This window comes from Triticum aestivum, chromosome 4B, assembly GCF_018294505.1.
Source record: "Triticum aestivum cultivar Chinese Spring chromosome 4B, IWGSC CS RefSeq v2.1, whole genome shotgun sequence".
NCBI lineage: Eukaryota > Viridiplantae > Streptophyta > Magnoliopsida > Poales > Poaceae > Triticum > Triticum aestivum.
In genome coordinates this window covers 40,404,902-40,425,808 of record NC_057804.1, presented here as the reverse complement: position 1 = coordinate 40,425,808, position 20,907 = coordinate 40,404,902, and positions in this window count along the sequence as shown.

The following is a 20,907-nucleotide window of genomic DNA, read 5'->3' as shown; positions in this document are numbered from 1 at the left end:
CTTGCCCGAGATTCGATCGTCGGTATCCAATACCTAGTTCAATCTCGTTACCGGCAAGTCTCTTTACTCGTTACGTAATGCATCATTCCGTAACTAACTCATTAGCTACATTGCTTGCAAGGCTTATAGTGGTGTGCATTACCGAGAGGGCCCATAGATACCTCTCCGACAATCGGAGTGACAAAACCTAATCTCGAAATACGCCAACCCAACATGTACCTTTGGAGACACCTGTAGTACTCCTTTATAATCACTCAGTTACGTTGTGACGTTTGGTAGCACCCAAAGTGTTCCTCCGGTAAACGGGAGTTGCATAATCTCATAGTTACAGGAACATGTATAAGTCATGAAGAAAGCAATAGCAACATACTAAATGATCAAGTGCTAAGCTAACGGAATTGGTCAAGTCAATCACATCATTCTCCTAATGATGTGATCCCGTTAATCAAATGACAACTCTTTTGTCCATGGTTAGGAAACATAACCATCTGTGATAAACGAGCTAGTCAAGTAGAGGCATACTGGTGACACTATGTTTGTCTATGTATTCACACATGTATTATGTTTCCGGTTAATACAATTCTAGCATGAATAATAAACATTTATCATGATATAAGGAAATAAATAATAACTTTATTATTGCCTCTAGGGCATATTTCCTTCACGTCAGCCCTCGTCGAGGAGGAGCTAGCGCTCCGCATTGCCCTCCGTCGGTCGTTGTTGGATCAGGGCGGCAACTCCTTTTCCAGGGCATCGGCGACTGGCTGGGTAGAGAGTAGTAGCTCTATGGTGCCCCGCGCTCATCCGACGCGCTCTCTTCTGGCCCCTGCCAGGCGGCACCCAGCACCGTCGGCACCGGCCCCTCCGGGGCACCGGTGGGTGCTACTGCCGGCGGAACCGCAGCCTGAGTCCATGGGCCGCACGTATCGGCTCGCAAAAAAGCGGGCAGTGGAGGCGGATCCAAGGGACGACCAAGCAGTTCCGCGCCACAACCACTTTCCCCATCCAGCGACGACGAGGAGGACCTTCGCACCGCCGTCCTCCGCTCATACACGTCCCCGGAGACGGACGCCCGCCATCATCGCCGCAAAGATGTGAAGGCGCTCCGCGTGGCGCTGGAGGAGTCGGAGCGGTTGGCCAGGCAGCAGGTAATAGTGGCAAAGAGAGCCCCATGGCTCCAGGAGGAGCAGTACCGCGAAGCCCGTCGCATGGCGGGCATCATCATCTCGTCTTCCTCCTCCTCCGCATCAGACAGTGACAATGACGACAACGACGCGCCCGGAGCAGCTGACGCCTACACCGAGTCTAACCACCGAGACCCCAAGGGGAAGCGTCCCACATGGAGGAAGTGGTGAAATCCACTCCCCTTGCCAGTTTTAGTTGATTTTTAGTACTGTAACCGATGAACTCGGCTAACATCTTTTGTATCGGACTATCGGACTATATGTTATGTATGCCGGATTGCTATGTTCTATGATCAAGTACGTAGAAAGACTGTTTGCATGATTTTGTATGGATTTGAGGTAAGGCATATGATGGATGCAGCTGTGGAATAGAAGAAACGAGGTTCGCCCCGTCATCTTCAGCGGACGCGTCCGCGGGCGTACATGGGGTCAAATTAGGTGATCGTGTGTTGGAAATATGAGCAATTAGTGGATACAACAGGACTATCATAGTAGAGATGAAACAAGTCATGTAATCTAAAGATGAGACAGCAAATGGCATGTGCACATATGAACTAGAAGAGAACATATGTAGAACAGAGGCTAGAACCAGAAACGCTAGAGCAAGAAACTGAGGCAACATATTAAACAGAGAGAACACGAGGACATACGAAACAGCGGTAGAAGCACCGGTCTTGGGGTCAGTGTCCTCGCCAGCCATGTCGTTGAAGAGGTTGTCGACGTCGGGGAAGTAGTCATCAGAGTCCGAGGCGTCCGTGACGAAGAAGTCAGAAGTCGCGCGAAGCGCTCACCAAAAACCTTATCACCCTTCTCCTGTACAGGACTCAAAGATGTGCGGTTTGGGAGGCCTACTGTCCCGACCTGCGGTGCATGCTGCAAGCCGGGATGGGGAAGATCGTAGTGGCAGCGCAATGCTCAGGAACATGGTGGCGAGACGAAGATGATCTTCTAGTGTGTCTCTCTAGAGAGGAGCGACCCCCCCCTTTTATAGGCACAGGAGAAGGAGGCGAATAGGCCGCATCGGAAGCTGAAGGTGAAAAGGGAGACGAAATGAACATGCAACAGCCGAAGGGTGCCGCGTTCGTATTCAATATCCACTACAGCAAATTTTCTAGCTTCCGAGTGACCTTTTGTATACCTGTCGTGCGTGGCAAAAATGTAGACATCGGCTCGGCTCATTCCCACAACTTGCATCACATCACGTCGTGTCGCGTCGCGTCGCGTCGCGTCGTGGCGAGGCAGGCGGAGGAGGAGGAGCGCGCGTGAATGTACCTCTTGTTCTCATGCTCATACATGTGGGGAAACACCCTACCTTATAAGGAGGTCCAACTCCCACCAAACTAGCAATGTGGGACTAACTTTGGTTCCACCTCTTGCCTTGCACGAATGGGCTAAGTGGGCCTCTAGGATTTATTAGGAATTTCTGAAATTGTTATTGGCTGTCCCAAAGTAGACTAAATTCCAGCAATCACCCACCAAATCCTAGAGGCACATAAAATTTGCCTTTAGTTCCAAAACACTATTTTATATACCGATACTGCAGTGGAGACTGTTAAGTTGAACTTCCACCTGGAACTGAGTGCCACACTAATAAGCAACTTGAACAGTGTTCTGGGCCTTGAACTGCAAGTTTTTTGCGAATCTAGATTCACACACAACCTTGACCGATACTAGGCTACCATGGGTCTTCCCCGTGGGTGGAGCTTACGTGTCATACTCCGAGACCTTTCACGAGTTTACTAGAGAGCACACTACTCTCATAAATTGCGACTGAGGGAGTTTCGGACTAGGGGGTGTCCGGATAGCCAAACTATCATCATCGGCCGGACTCCAAGACTATGAAGATACAAGATTGAAGACTTCGTCCCGTGTCCGGATGGGACTTTCCTTGGCGTGGAAGGCAAGCTTGGCGATACGGATATGTAGATCTCCTACCTTTGTAACCGACTTTGTGTAACCCTAGCCCTCTCCGGTGTCTATATAAACCGGATGGCTGTAGTCCATAGGACGAACAACAATCATACCATAGGCTAGCTTCTAGGGTTTAGCCTCCTTGATCTCGTGGTAGATCCACTCTTGTAACACACATCATCAATATTAATCAAGCAGGACGTAGGGTTTTACCTCCATCAAGAGGGCCCGAACCTGGGTAAAACATCGTGTCCCTTGTCTCCTGTTACCAACCGCCTAGACGCACAGTTCGGGACCCCCTACCCGAGATCCGCCGGTTTTGACACCGACATTGGTGCTTTCATTGAGAGTTCCTCTGTGCCGTCACCGATAGGCTCGATGGCTTCCTCAATCATCATCAACGACGCAGTCCAGGGTGAGACCTTCCTCCCCGGACAATCTTCGTATTCGGCGGCTTTGCACTGCGGGCCAATTCGCTTGGCCAACTAGAGCAGATCAAAAGCTACGCCCCTGGCCGTCAAGTCAGATTTGGAAGTTTGAACTTCACGGCTGACATCCGCGGGGACTTGATCCTCGATGGATCTGAGCCACAGCCGAGCGTGCCGCACTATCACGGCGAGCATGATTTAGCTCTGCAGCCGGACAGTACCCTGGAGGCCGCACTCGAAACCGCTCCGATCTTCAATCCGGAGCCGGCTGCGCAGATCGAGGACGGATGCCTAGACATCGCCTCGGGGGCTGCAACCTCTACGGAGATAGAGCCGAACACTGACTTTGTCCCTCATAAAGCTCGTGACTCCGAGGTGCCGGACTCCTCGCCGGACTCCGAACCTCCCGCGCCCTCCCCGATCGGATCCGATTGGGCGCCGATCATGGAATTCACCGCAGCGGACATCTTTCAACACTCACCTTTTGGCGACATCTTGAGTTCGCTAAAGTATCTCTCGTTATCAGGAGAGCCCTGGCCGGACTGCGGTCAGGACGGTTGGGATGCGGACGACGAAGAAATTCAAAGCCCACCCACCACCCACTTGGTAGCCGCTGTCGACGATCTAACCGACATGCTAGACTACGACTCCGAAGACATCGACGGTATGGACGACGATGCCGGAGACGACCAAGAACCAGCGCCTAACGGACACTGGAAAGCCACCCCAGCTCACAACGTATACATGGTGGATACACCAAAAGGAAGCGACAATGAGGAAAAACGGGACGTGGCGAAGGACAACTCCCCCAACAAACAACCAAAACGACGACGCAAGCGCCGCCCGAAGACCGGCCTCGATAAAAACGGCACCCATACGGACCCGGCCCTAGAGAAGGGCAAAGCAGTGGACGACGCACATGTCACCAAGCAGCCAGTCGGACATGATGAACGGGACAAGCAACCCATCCCCGGCGAAGATGATCTCACATCACCAGAGCATACGAACCTTCATAAAAGACTCGTCGCCACCGCACGGAGCTTGAAGAAGCAAAAACGGAAGCTCAAAACAGCGGAGGACGCACTCAGAATGAGATGGAGCAAAGTACTCAACACCGCAGATAAATATGGCGCTAGACGCCAGACAAAGAGCTACCTGAAGCGCAAGCTGTTGCCCGAATTTGACGAGGAGGCCTTAGATCCCCCGCAGTCAAAAAAAGAAAGAAGCCACCTGGCCGGATAGACGACCAGATGACAGGCCAAGAGCAACAAGGGGCGCCGCACACAATCCGGCACACAATCAGCATACGGATCCTCGGAAAAAAGATGACCCAGCCAGGTCTATCTATGGGCCAAAACAGAAGACTCCAGGAAGCAACATAACCCGCCGAGCATTTGAAGACAACGGTACACCCAAATACAGGGGCGCCGCACACCCACTATGTTTTACCGACGAGGTACTGGATCATGGATTTCTAGCGGGATTCAAACCCGTAAACATAGAGGCATATATCCTACACATACATATGGCAAGAGGAGACGATCTCCATGCCATAAAATACCTACCCCTCAAGCTCAAAGGGCCAGCTCGGCATTGGCTTAAAAGCCTCCCAGAAAATACGATTGGAAGTTGGGAAGAGCTTGAGGATGCGTTTCGAGTAAATTTTCAGGGGACTTATGTCCGGCCTCCGGATGCAGACGATTTAAGTCACATAACTCAACAGCCCGGAGAGTCAGCACGCAAATTCTGGAACAAGTTCCTCACTAAAAAGAACCAAATAGTCGACTGTCCGGACGCTGAAGCCTTAGCAGCCTTTAAACACAACGTCCGAGACGAATGGCTCACCAGACACCTCGGCCAGGAAAAACCAAGAACAATGGCCGCACTAACAAGCCTCATGACACGCTTTTGCGCAGGGGAAGACAGCTGGCTGGCCAGATGCAGCACCAGCGACCCGAGTACATCCGAAATCAGGGATGGAAATGGGAAATCACGACGCAGAAAAGATCAGCGCCGGAATAAGGAAAATGGCCCAAATAGTACGGCGGTCAACGCCGGATTCAAAAGCTCTCGGCCGAACAACAAAACACTGCCCCTCAAGGATAACAGTGACGAGCTATCCAACCTAAACAAGATTCTGGACAGACTGTGTCAAATACATGGTACCTCCGGGAAGCCTGCAAACCATACCCACAGAGATTGTTGGGTCTTCAAGCAGTCCGGCCGACTTAACGCCGAACACAAGGGGCTCGACGCACCAAGTGAAAGTGACGAAACCCAAAAGCAGCGCTCCGGAAAACAAAAGACTTTCCCACTAGAAGTCAAAACAGTGAACTCACTTCATGTGATAACACGCAGCGCGGCACCTGCTATACCAGGACACCGTCCGCAGACTGGGGATAGAACCCACCAAAATGCGCTATAGCAGCACTTCCTTCAAAGGAGTGACGCCAGGCCTTTTAAGCCAATTTTACAGGCTCTGTACCACTAGAGGTTGTGTTCGGTTCATCCGACAACCTCCGTCATGAAAAGCTCACTCTCCATCGCCCCATTTAACAGTAGCCCTTAAGCACTACTGGGGCGCGAAGCTTTCGCCTGCTTTAATGTAATACCACATTACGCGTCTCTTACGCTTAGAAATGCCCGGTCCACGTGGCATAATCTCATAATTCCGAGTGTCCCTCGACCACAGAGAATGTGCGACTGCCTCGACAGCCACACACTAATCAGACCTTGTAGGTCAAAGCCCCTGAAAAAACAGGTCATTTAGACCTCGGACATGGTTAGACAAGTCCGGCGTAAGTTAACAAGGGGCTTCCCAGCCGCATACCCCCCCCCTTTTTTAAAGGGCCGCGCGTATCAATGATGAGAGCCAATAAAGCTCAACTTTCTTCATCTTCATAGTTATACTTCATTTTAATACAACTTTTGCACGATATTTCTTAAAGAACTAAGTCCTTCTCTTTTACAGATGAAGCACGTGCTACACCCGTCCAGGATACAGCACAACGGAGACACAGACGCAGACGTGCAGCAGGGACCCGTTGCAAGGATTCTTTTCAGATTAAGACCCTGCGTAAACCTTTCTTACTGTCTCTTGTTGATACACATCCCCCGGTTTCCTATCATAGCCGAGGAGGTGGCTGGCGTTTTGGCATCGGCCGCGTCAGAAGTTCCCGCCTGTACCTGGACACTAGGGGCTTAGGGCATTATTCTGCCCGGTATTATAAAGACCGAACACCTCAGGGAGTGTTCGGCGTCTCGAGTTAGGCCTTATATGCATCAGCTCCGAATCATGTCTTTGGTCAAATGTTGGGTTTGCCCGGCTCCTGTGTTTTGCTGCCTTACGTTCCGTATCATCGGCTAACGCGGCACCAGGAGAACTATTGCGATTGTGCCCCGGTTCGGCCGGGCGAGCACCTCAGTAGAGAAAGCCGAAAACTGACTGTCATGATATAGCGAGAGACTGGTCAACCACTCGATCGACCATTGGAATGTTTAGAATTCCTCCGCTTTGACGAAGGGCCGCTTCCCGGTCAGGCACATACGCGTCCCGAGTTCGGAGAAGAGCGGTGCCACCAGGGGCTATATAGTAGCCCCACATTCGAGCTCCTATGGCTAAGTGAAAGTGATAAAGCATTATAGTCCAGTTTCCTAGTTTGCTACGCTATCACCTCCTTAAAAGGACCAAGACGTTGGATTAAGTGTGAAAAAGCGCTTTTCTTTTGCAAACACCCCCGCACCATGTGCGTGGGGGCTGAAGCCAAAGACTGCCATCTTTCAGATTATACATATACGGCCGCACAGGAGATAGTCCAACACTTGAACACACAAGTATAAAAAGCTATTGCATTATAAACATGATCCAGAAATCATAAATGTCATTCAAACATAACATCTTTCGAGCACTGCGACTCTATTAAGCGAGCGCCCTGCAGGACTTCCTCAAAATAGTGCTCGGTGGGGAATCGGCTTCTGTCCGAACCCCGGGATGCAACAGTGGTGGCATCCATCTCCGCCCAGTATGTCTTACCACGAGCGAGAGCCATCCGTGCACCTTCTATGCATGCCGACCGCTTCATCGCCTCAACACGCGGCACCGCCTCAAGGAATTGCTGCAACAAGCCAAAATAACTCTTCGGCTTGGGCCTTTTCGGCCACAGATGAGTGACCACGTCCGTCATGGCAAGTCCGGACAATCTATTCAGCTCAGCCCACTCAACCAACCGATCACTCAACAGAAGTGGACGCTCCGGACTATGGAATTGAGACCAGAACAGCTCTTCCATTTCGTGATCCTTCTGGCTTTGAAAGTGCACGACTGCGTCCGCCGCACTCGCTGCTAAGTCCAGATAAGGATCCTCCGCACCGTACAACCGGCCCAGCTGAGCATACTGCGGATCCGTGAACATCCTACGCAGCATAAAGGGCTTTCCAGCCATAATGTCTCCGATCTGACGCAGTTCCTCCTTCATAGCCCGCATCGCACTACGGGCATCCTTGGCTTTGGCGTTGGCCTTCTTCAGGTCCTCTTACTCGGCTCGGCGTTCTCTTTCAAGAACCTCCTGGCGGTCGGTAGCAACTTTTAATTTCGCGGCCATTCCGGCCATCTCCTCCCTGCTTCGGTAGTTAGCAGCCTTCTCGGCTTCTAGCTCTTCCGCTGCCTTCGAGGCAGCCGCCTCGCTTTTTCTGGCTTGCTCCTCGGCCCGAGCAAGTTCTGCTCGAAGGTCTTCCATAGTAGTAGTGCCATCTGCGTCAAGCATACAAATTGTAAGGAATGGGCGTCAGCTCCCTTACTAAGCGACCGCGGAGCAACCACATACCTTGTGACTCATCAAGTCATTTATTGACCAGCGAGATGTCCGCATCCGCAGCGTCGAGTTGCCTCTTCAGCTCGGCAAATCCATCAGTCCGGCTGGCCACCGAACGCCCCACCACCTTCATAAGACAGGCGACAATCAATAACTGAGATTATGATCCTAGGTACGCCGTCGTTTTTGACAGCATACCAAGTCTCAGGGGCTACTATCTATACAGGGCGCACTTTATGTGCAAAACTATCAAAAGGTATGTCATTTTTTGCGTACCTCAAACCCCATCAGTAAACTTCCGACGGCCTTATACAACCCGCTTTCGGCGGACGAGATCCTCTCAATCACCCTACCCATTAATGTGTGGTGATCTTCTGAGATAGACACCCTCTTGAGCAAATCCTGCAGCTCCACCAGCCGTACTCCAATGGGTGCCAAACTCTCCGGCCCCGCCAGACTCGGGGAGACCCTCCGTGACGACACCTCAGGGTCGCCCGCCCCGTATGACGGGGCGGCAGATGGAGGCGTTTCGCTCTCCATCATCTCCGGACGAAGGTCTCCCGAAGATGAGCTGTGCTGAGATGGGCTGAGATCCGAACTACAAGGTAAAAACTTCAGTTACCTTTAGACATTAAGCAGGGGTGTCTAATAATTATAAAATCCCCCTTTTTTACTTAAGGCTCGTTAGAGGGCTGATTCCTCTGAGGAGACAGTACGGCCGGGGCTCTTCCCGGCACAGGACCTTCCGGTACAAATTTCTTTCTCCGCTTTGAGGCCTTGGCCTCCGGGTCTTCGGAAGCGGTCCTCTTCTCCCCATGGAAGGAGGGACTCTCGATTCCTCCCTTACTAAAAACCTCCTTGGCAGAGGTGGTAGTTTCCCTGTGCCCCCCTTCGCCCTCATTCGAAGGTGCAACCTCCAACATTTTGATTAACACGGGATCCTGCATGGTCTCAGGGAGGGGGGCCGGACACCGTATCAGTTTTGCTTGCGCTATCCACTCCTGTCCAGGGATAGCTGGTTAAAAGGCAAGCTCACGATAAATAAATGGACGGTGTGTCCGGACACAGGGCTACTTACTTGAGTATCCGGGCGATTGCAGCTTAGGCCAGCGTCCTCGGTCAATTCCGGATGCGTCTCTTGCGATCCGAAGAACAGTTTATACATCTCCACGGGTGTAAAACCCATGAAGTGTTGAAGAGCTCGTGGCCCCTCCGGATTAAATCCCCACAGGCGAGGGGGCGACGTTTGCAGGGCAGTAGGCGCCGGATCAACATGACATGTACCACTGCAACCAGATTGATCTCCCTTTCTTGGAGGCCTCGAATCCGGTCCTGCAACAGGGGGACGTCTTTGGGCGGCCCCCAGTCACGCCCCTTCCTGACCCATGATGTCAGCTGTTGTGGAGGACCCGAGCGAAAGATGGGCGGCGGCTTCTGCCTGCTGCCCCGGGGAGCGGTAATATAAAAGCACTCCTGTTGCCACAAGCCGAGCTCCTCCTGAAAAGAGCCCTCGGGCCATGGAGCTTCGGCCCTCTTGCTTATAACCGCCCCTCCGCACTCTGCCTGACGCCCCTCAATCATCTTCGGATCCACGTTGAAGGTTTTGAGCCACAAGCCGAAGTGAGGGGTAGTGCGTAGGAAGGCTTCACAGACGACAATAAAGGATGAGATGTGGAGGATGGACTCCGGAGCCAAGTTGTGGAATTCCAGCCCATAGTAAAACATGAGCCCCCTAACAAAGGGATCCGTCAGGAAGCCTAGACCCCGACGGAGGTAAGACACGAACACGACGCTCTCGCCAGGCTCGGGAGTAGGGATAACTTGCCCTCGGGCAGGCAGCCTATGCGAAATCTCGTAGGTTAAGTACCTAGCGTCTCTCAGCTTTAGCACGTCCTCTTCCGTGACGGAGGAGGGCATCCACCGGCCTCGTAGGTCAGGACCGGACATTGTTGAAGATCAAAGGTACCCGAATTTGGAGCCCTGGGTGTTGGAACTCGGGGAGAGGGGCGGATTTGATAGAGGATTGAATAAAAAGAACGGGCCTTGGTCTCATTATAAAGAGGAAGAATACCAAGAGCCGTCCCCATGACCGTTTGGAACCCGCCTTCGATGGAGGGGGCGTGGCAACGGGCGCGGTTGGGTTACCCACGTCTGTATTGATGAGAATCCCGGAATAAGGGGAACACGATCTCTGCTTCGAAAAGACGTGCCAAGGAAACCGCTTCGTTAAACGTGCTAAGGTGGAACAATAAAAACAATTCGAGTAAAGGCTTGGAAGTGGTGTGACGTCACGCCACAGAATACGTCAGCAGATCGATCTTGTGCAACATTATTCTCTCTACGGTGGTACGTGGAATTTATTTTTGCAGAGCCGGACACTATCCTGGTGTTCACAATCTTCTATAAATTATTCGGAGGAGGAACCCGCCTTGCAATGCTGAAGACGATATGCGCGCCGGACTCGTCGTCATTGAAGCCTGGTTCAGGGGCTATTGAGGGAGTTCCGGACTAGGGGGTGTCCGGATAGTCGAACTATCATCATCGGCCGGACTCCAAGACTATGAAGATACAAGATTGAAGACTTCGTCCCGTGTCCGGATGGGACTTTCCTTGGCGTGGAAGGCAAGCTTGGCGATACGGATATGTAGATCTCCTACCTTTGTAACCGACTTTGTGTAACCCTAGCCCTCTCCGGTGTCTATATAAACCGGATGGTTGTAGTCCATAGGACGAACAACAATCATACCATAGGCTAGCTTCTAGGGTTTAGCCTCCTTGATCTCGTGGTAGATCCACTCTTGTAACACACATCATCAATATTAATCAAGCAGGACGTAGGGTTTTACCTCCATCAAGAGGGACCGAACCTGGGTAAAACATCGTGTCCCTTGTCTCCTATTACCATCCGCCTAGACGCACAGTTCGGGACCCCCTACCCGAGATCCGCCAGTTTTGACACCGACAGCGACGTTTAAAATTGTACTCTGATACGCCTCCAACGTATCTACTTTTCCAAACACTTTTTTCCTTGTTTTGGACTCTAACTTGCATGATTTGAATGAAACTAACCTGGACTGACGCTGTTTTCAGCAGAATTACCATGATGTTGTCTCATGTGTAGAAAACAAAAGTTCTCGGAATGACCTGAAATCCTCGGAGACAAGTTTCAGAAAATATAAAAAATACTAGCGAAAGAATCAAGACCAGGGGGGCCACACCCTGTCCATGAGGGTGGGGGCGCGCCCACCCGCTCTAGGCGCGCCCCCTGTCTCGTGGGCCCCCTGCAGCTCCGCTGACCTCAACTCCAACTCCATATATTCCGTCTCGCGGAGAAAAAACTTAGGGAGAAAGTTTCATCGCGTTTTACGATACGGAGCCGCCGCCAATCCCTAATCTCTCTCGAGAGGGCTGATCTGGAGTCCATTTGGGGCTTTGGAGAGGGGGGTTCGTCGCCAGCGTCATCATCAACCATCCTCCATCACCAATTTCATGATGCTCACCGCCATGCGTGACTAATTCCATCATTGGCTTGCTGGACGATGATGGGTTGGATGAGATTTACCATGTAATCAAGTTAGTTTTGTTAGGGTTTGATCCCTAGTATCCACTATGTTCTGAGATTGATGTTGCTATGACTTTGCTATGCTTAATGCTTGTTACTAGGGCCCGAGTGCCATGATTTCAGATCTGAACCTATTATGTTTTCATGAATATATGTGTGTGTTGGAAATATGCCCTAGAGGCAATAATAAATTAGTTATTATTATATTTCCTTGTTCATGATATTCGTTTATTATCCATGCAATAATTGTATTGATAGGAAACTCAGATACATGTGTGGGTACATAGACAACACCATGTCCCTAGTAAGCCTCTAATTGACTAGCTCGTTGATCAATAGATGGTTACGGTTTCCTGACCATGGACATTGGATGTCGTTGATAACGGGATCACATCATTAGGAGAATGATGTGATGGACAAGACCCAATCCTAAGCCTAGCACATAGATCGTGTAGTTCGTATGCTAAAGCTTTTCTAATGTCAAGTATCTTTTCCTTAGACCATGAGATTGTGCAACTCCTGGATACCGTAGGAATGCTTTGGGTGTACCAAACGTCACAACATAACTGGGTGGCTATAAAGGTGCACTACAGGTATCTCCGAAAGTGTCTGTTGGGTTGGCACGAATCGAGACTGGGATTTGTCACTCTGTGTAAACGGAGAGGTATCTCTGTGCCCACTCGGTAGGACATCATCATAATGTGCACAATGTGACCAAGGGGTTGATCATGGGATGATGTGTTACGGAACGAGTAAAGAGACTTGGCGGTAACGAGATTAAACAAGGTATCGGCATACCGACGATCGAATCTCGGGCAAGTATAAAACCGCTGGACAAAGGGAATTGTATACGGGATTGATTGAGTCCTTGACATCATGGTTCATCCAATGAGATCATTGTGGAACATGTGGGAGCCAACATGGGTATCCAGATCCCACTGTTGGTTATTGGCCGGAGAACGTCTCGGTCATGTCTGCATGGTTCCCGAACCCGTAGGGTCTACACACTTAAGGTTCGATGACGCTAGGGTTATAAAGGAAGTTTGTATGTGGTTACTGAATGTTGTTCGGAGTCCCAGATGAGATCACGGACGTCACGAGGAGTTCCAAAATGGTCCGGAGGTAAATATTTATATATGGAAAGTTGTTGTTCGGGTTCCGAGAAAAGTTCGGGTTTTTCCGGTATTGTACCGGGAAGCTTCCAGAAGTTTCCGGAGGATTCCGGAGGGGTCCAGAGGTCCGGAAATTGTTCCACCACGTCCAATACAGCAGCATGGGCTGTAAGGAGGCGCCCTAGCCTTAATGGGCTAGGGGCACCAGGCCCCCCAAGGCCCATGCGCATGGGAGAGGGGAAACCCTAAGGGGGAGGGCCTCCACTTGACTTGGGAGGCACTCCTCCCCCCTTGGCCGCCGCCCCAACCCTAGATGAGATCTAGGGGGGGCGGCCCCCTCTCCCCCCACCTATAAATAGTGGAGGGGTGCGAGGGCATCCGCACCCCAAAGTTCTGGCGCAGCCCTTCCTCTCTCCCAAGTCCTCCTCCTCTCCCGCGGTGCTTGGCGAAGCCCTGCAGGATTGCCACGCTCCTCCATCACCACCACGCCGTTGTGCTGCTGCTGGATGGAGTCTTCCTCAACCTCTCCCTCTCTCCTTGCTGGATCAAGGCATGGGAGACGTCACCGGGCTGTACGTGTGTTGAACGCGGAGGTGCCGTCCGTTAGGCACTAGGATCTCCGGTGATTTGGATCACGACGAGTACGACTCCTTCAACCCCGTTCTCTTGAACGCTTCCGCTTAGAGATCTACAAGGGTATGCAGATGCACTCTCCTTCCCCTCATTGCTAGTCTCTCCATAGATAGATCTTGGTGACTCGTAGGAAAATTTTGAATTTCTGCTACGTTCCCCAACAGTGGCATCATGAGCTAGGTCTATTGCGTAGATTCTTTGCACGAGTAGAACACAAAGTAGTTGTGGGCGTTGATTTTGTTCAATATGCTTACCGTTACTAGTCCAATCTTGTTTCGACGGTATTGTGGGATGAAGCGGCCCGGACCGACCTTACATGTACACTTACATGAGACAGGTTCCACCGACTGACATGCACTTGTTGCATAAGGTGGCTAGCGGGTGCCAGTCTCTCCCACTTTAGTCAGATCGGATTCGATGAAAAGGGTCCTTATAAAGGGTAAATAGCAATTGACATATCACATTGTGGTTTTTGCGTAGGTAAGAAACATTCTTGCTAGAAACCCATAGCAGCCACGTAAAACATGCAAACAACAATTAGAGGACGTCTAACTTTTTTTTGCAGGGTATGCTATGTGATGTGATATGGCCAAGAAGAATGTGATGAATGATATGTGATGTATGAGATTGATCATGTTCTTGTAATAGGAATCACGGCTTGCATGTCGATGAGTATGACAACCGGCAGGAGCCATAGGAGTTGTCTTTATTTATTGTATGACCTGCGTGTCATTGAACAACGCCATGTAATTACTTTACTTTATTGCTAACCGGTAGCCATGGTAGTAGAAGTAATAAGTTGGCGAGACAACTTCATGGAGACACGATGATGGAGATCATGATGATGGAGATCATGGTGAAGATGGAGATCAAAAGGAGCAATATGATATTGGCCATATCATGTCACTATTTGATTGCATGTGATGTTTATCATGTTTATACATCTTATTTGCTTAGAACGACGGTAGTAAATAAGATGATCCCTCATTAAAATTTCAAGAAAGTGTTCCCCCTAACGTGCACCATTGCGAAAGTTCGTCGTTTCGAAGCACCACGTGATGATCGGGTGTGATAGATTCTTACGTTCACATACAACAGGTGTAAGCCAGATTTACACACGCAAAACACTTAGGTTAACTTGACGAGCCTAGCATGTACAGACATGGCCTCGGAACACAAGAGACCGAAAGGTCGAGCATGAGTCGTATGGAGGATACGATCAACATAAAGATGTTCACCGATGATGACTAGTCCATCTCACGTGATGATAGGACATGACCTAGTTGACTCGGATCATGTAATCACTTAGATGACTAGAGGGATGTCTATCTGAGTGGGAGTTCATAAGATTAACTTAATTATCCTAAACATAGTCAAAAGATCTTTGCAAATTATGTCGTAAGCTCGCGCTTTAGTTCTACTGTTTAGATATGTTCCTAGAGAAAATATAGTTGAAAGTTGACAGTAGCGATTATGCGGACAGTAGAAAGCTTATGTCCTTAATGCACCGCTCAGTGTGCTGAACCCCAAATGTCGTCTATGGATGTTGCGAACATCGGACGTACACGTTTTGATAACTACGTGATAGTTCAGTTAAAACGGTTTAGAGTTGAGGCACCAAAGACGATTTCGAAACGTCACAGAACATATGAGATGTTTCAAGGGCTGAAATTGGGATTTCAGGCTCGTGCCCACGTCAAGAGGTATAAGACCTTCGACGATATTCTTATCCTGCAAACTAAGGGAGAAAAGCTCAATCGTTGAGCTTGTGCTCAGATTGTTTGAGTACAACAATCACTTGAATCGAGTGGAAGTTGATCTTCCAGATGAGATAGTGATGTTTCTCTAAAGTCATTGCCATGAAGCTACCAGAGCTTCGTGATGAACTATAACATATCAGGGATAGATATGATGATCCTTGAAGTATTCGCGATGTTTGACACCGCGAAAGTAGAAGTCAAGTAGGAGCATCAATTTTTGATGGTTAGTAAAACCACTAGTTTCAAGAAGGGCCATGGCAAGAAGGGATGCTTCATGAAACGGCAAAACAGTTGCTGCTCTAGTGAAGACCCAAGGTTGAACCCAAACCCGAGACTAAGTGCTTCTGTAATGAGAGGAACGGACAGTAAAGCAGAACCACCCTAGATACTTGGTAGATAAGAAGGCAGGCAAGGTCGACGGAAGTATATTGGATATACATGATGTTAATGTGTACTTTACTAGTACTCCTAGTAGCACCAGGGTATTAGATACCGGTTCAGTTGCTAAGTGTTAGTAACTCGAAATAAAAGCTATGGAATAAACGGAGACTAGCTAAAGGTGAGCTGACGATATGTGTTGGAAGTGTTTCCAAGGTTGATATGATCAAGCATCGCACGCTCCCTCTACCATCGAGATTGGTGTTAAACCTAAATAATTGTCATTTGGTGTTTGCGTTGAGCATAGACATGATTGGATTATGTCTATCGCAATACGGTTATTCATTTAAGGAGAATAATGGTTACTCTATTTATTTGAATAATACCTTCAATGGTCTTGCACCTAAAGGAATGGTTTATTGAATCTCGAGCGTAGTGATACACATTTTCATGCCAAAAGATATAAGATAGTAATGATAGTACCACTTACGTGTGGCACTGCCATGTAAGTCATATTGGTATAAAACGCATGAAGAAGCTCCATGTTGATGGATCTTTGGACTCACTCGTTTTTGAAAAGTTTAAGACATGCGAACCATGTCTATTGGTGTATACGCATGAAGAAACTCCATGCAGATGGATCGTTTGGACTCATTTGATTTTGAATCGCTTGAGAAATGCAAATCATACCACATGGGCAAGATGACTGAATAGCCTCGTTTTCAGTAAGATGGAACAAGATAGCAACTTGTTGGAAGTAACACATTTTGATGTGTGCAGTCCAATGAGTGCTGAGGCATGCAGTGAATATCGTTATGTTCTTACTTCACAGATGATTCGAGTAGATGTTGAGTATATTTACTTGATGAAACACAAGTCTGAATTATTGAATGGTTCAAGTAATTTCAGAGTGAAGTTGAAAATCATTGTGACAAGAGGATAAAATGTCTATGATATGATCATAGAGACGAGTATCTGAGTTATGAGCTTTGGCACGCAATTAAGACATTGTGGAAATTGTTTCACAATTAATACCGCCTGGAACACCATACTGTGATGGTGTGTCCGAACATCATAGTTGCACCCTATTGGACATGGTGCATACCATGATGTCTCTTATCGAATTACCACTATCGTTCATGGGTTAGGCATTAGAGACAACCACACTCACTTTAATAGGGCACCACGTAATTCCGTTGAGACAACACCGTTTGAACTATGGTTTGGAGAAACCTAAGTTGTCGTTTCGTAAAGGTTTGGGGCTGCGACGCTTATGTGAAAAAGTTTCAGGTTGATAAGCTTGAACCCAAGGCGGATAAAATGCATCTTCATAGGACACCCAAAAACAGTTGGGTATACCTCCTATCTCAGATCCGGAAGCAAAAGTAATTGTTTCTAGAAACGGGTCCTTTCTCGAGGAAAAGTTTCTCTCAAAAGAATTGAGTGGGAGGATGGTGGAGACTTGATAAGGTTATTGAACCATCACTTCAACTAGTGTGTAGCGGGGCACAGGAAGTTGTTCCTGTGGCACCTACACCAATTGAAGTAGAAGCTTATGATAGTGATCATGAAACTTCGGATCAAGTCACTACCAAACCTCGTAGGTCGACAAGGATGCGTACTGCTTCAGAGTGGTACAGTAATCCTATCTTAAAGGTCATGTTGCTAGACAACAATGAACCTACGAGCTATGGAGAAGCGATGGTGGGCCTAAATTCCGACAAATGGTTAGAAGCCATGAAATCCGAGATAGGATCCATGTATCAGAACAAAGCATGGACTTTGGTGGACTTGCCCGATGATCGGCAAGCCATTGAGATAAATGGATCTTTAAGAAGAAGATGGACGTGGACGGTAATGTCACCGTCTGTGAAGCTCGACTTGTGGCGAAGAGTTTTTCACAAGTTCAAGGAAGTTGACTACGATGAGATTTTCTCATCCATAGCGATGCTTAAGTCCATCGGAATCATGTTAGTATTAGTTGCATTTACGAAATCTGCCAAATGGATGTCAAAACGAGTTTCCTTACCAGTTTTCGTAAGGAAAGGTTGTATGCGATACAACCAGAAAGTTTTGTTGATCCTAAGGATGCTAAAAGGTATGCTAGCTCCAGCGATCCTTCTAAGGGCTGGAGTAAGCATCTCGGAGTTGGGATGTACGCTTTGATGAGATGATCAAAGATTTTGGGTTTATACAAAGTTTATGAGAAATTTGTATTTCCAAAGAAGTGAGTGGGAGCACTATAGAATTTCTGATAAGTATATGTTGTTGACATATTGTTGATCAGAAATGATGTAGATTTTCTGGGAATCATATAGGGTTGTTTGAAAAATGTTTTTCAATGGAAAACCTTGATTAAGCTACTTGAACATTGAGCATCAAGATCTATGAGGATAGATAAAAACGCTAAATGGTACTTTCAAATGAGCACATACCTTGACATGATCTTGAAGGTGTTCAAGATGGATCAGTCAAAGAAGGAGTTCTTGCCTGAGTTGTAAGGTATGAAGTTAAGACTTAAAGCTTGACCACGGCAGAAAAGAGAGAAAGGACGAAGGTCGTCACCCTATGCTTTAGACGTAGGCTCCACAGTATGCTATGCTAAGTACCCGCACCTGATGTGTGCATTTCCACATGTCTGGCAAGAGGGTACAAAGGTGATCAAGGAGTGGATCACCAGCTAGCGGTCAAAATTATCCTTAGAGGAATAAGGATTTGTTTCTCGATTATGGAGGTGATAAAGAGTTCGGCGTAAAGGGTTACAACAATGCAAGCTTTAACACCTATCCGAATGACTCTGAGTAGCAAACCGGATACGTATAGTGGAGGCAATATCTCCAAGTGGAGCGTGGAAGTAGCATTTACATTATGACCTAGAGATTTGCGAAGTACATACGGATCTGAATGTTGGCAGACCCGTTGACTAAAACTTCTTCACAAGCAAAACATGATCAAACTCCAGAACTCATTGAGTCCTAATCACATGATGATGTGAACTAGTTTAATGACACTAGTAAACTCTTTGGATGTTGGTCACATGGCGATGTGACCTGTCAGTGTTAATCACATGGCGATGTGAACTAGATTATTGACTCTAGTGCAAGTGGGAGACTGTTGGAAATATGCCCTAGAGGCAATAATAAATTAGTTATTATTATATTTCCTTGTTCATGATAATCGTTTATTATCCATGCTATAATTGTATTGATAGGAAACTCAGATACATGTGTGGTACATAGACAACACCATGTCCCTAGTAAGCCTCTAATTGACTAGCTCGTTGATCAATAGATGGTTACGGTTTCCTGACCATGGACATTGGATGTCGTTGATAACGGGATCACATCATTAGGAGAATGATGTGATGGACAAGACCCAATCCTAAGCCTAGCACAAAGATCGTGTAGTTCGTATGCTAAAGCTTTTCTAATGTCAAGTATCTTTTCCTTAAACCATGAGATTGTGCAACTCCCGGATACCGTAGGAATGCTTTGGGTGTACCAAACGTCACAACGTAACTGGGTGGCTATAAAGGTGCTCTACAGGTATCTCTGAAAGTGTCTGTTGGGTTGGCACGAATCGAGACTGGGATTTGTCACTCCGTGTAAACGGAGAGGTATCTCTGGGCCCACTCGGTAGGACATCATCATAATGTGCACAATGTGACCAAGGGGTTGATCACGGGATGATGTGTTACGGAACGAGTAAAGAGACTTGCCGGTAACGAGATTAAACAAGGTATCGGCATACCGACGATCGAATCTCGGGCAAGTATATACCGCTGGACAAAGGGAATTGTATACGGGATTGATTGAGTCCTTGACATCGTGGTTCATCCGATGAGATCATCGTGGAACATGTGGGAGCCAACATGGGTATCCAGATCCCACTGTTGGTTATTGGCCGGAGAACGTCTCGGTCATGTCTGCATGGTTCCCGAACCCGTAGGGTCTACACACTTAAGCTTTGATGACGCTAGGGTTATAAAGGAAGTTTGTATGTGGTTACCGAATGTTGTTCCGGATGAGATCCCGGACGTCACGAGGAGTTTCGGAATGGTCCGGAGGTAAAGATTTATATATGTAAAGTTGTTGTTTGGGTTCCGGGAAAAGTTCGGGTTTTTCCGGTATTGTACCGGAAGCTTCCAGAAGGTTCCGGAGAATTCCGGAGGGGTCCGGAGGTCCGGAAATTGTTCCACCACGTCCAATACAGCAGCATGGGCTGTAAGGGGGCGCCCTAGCCTTAATGGGCTAGGGGCACCAGCCCCCCCAAGGCCCATGCACATGGGAGAGGGGAAACCCTAAGGGGGAGGGCCTCCACTTGACTTGGGAGGCACTCCTCCCCCCTTGGCCGCTGCCTCAACCCTAGATGAGATCTAGGGGGGCCGGCCCCCTCTCCCCCACCTATAAATAGTGGAGGGGTGGGAGGGCAGCCGCACCCCAAAGTTCTGGCGCAGCCCTTCCTCTCTCCCAAGTCCTCCTCCTCTCCCGCGGTGCTTGGCGAAGCCCTGCAGGATTGCCACGCTCCTCCATCACCACCACGCTGTTGTGCTCCTGCTGGATGGAGTCTTCCTCAACCTCTCCCTCTCTCCTTGCTGGATCAAGGCATGGGAGACGTCACCGGACTGTACGTGTGTTGAACGCGGAGGTGCCGTCCGTTCGGCACTAGGATCTCCGGTGATTTGGATCACGACACATACTCCTTCAACCCCGTTCTCTTAAACGCTTCCGCTTAGCGATCTACAAGGGTATGCAGATGCACTCTCCTTCCCCTCGTTGCTAGTCTCTCCGTAGATAGATCTTGGTGACTCGTAGGAAAATTTTGAATTTCTGCTACGTTCCCCAATAGTGTGTTCTTGATCCTATGTTGCAAGTCTATAGTCACCTATTATGTGTTATGATCCGACAACCCCGAAGTGACAATAATCGGGATACTTCTCGGTGATGACCGTAGTTTGAGGAGTTCATGTATTCACTATGTGTTAATGCTTTGGTCCGGTTCTCTATTAAAAGGAGGCCTTAATATCCCTTAGTTTTCGCTAGGACCCCGCTGCCACGAGAGGGTAGGACAAAAGATGCCATGCAAGTTCTTTTCCATAAGCACGTATGACTATATTCAGAATACATGC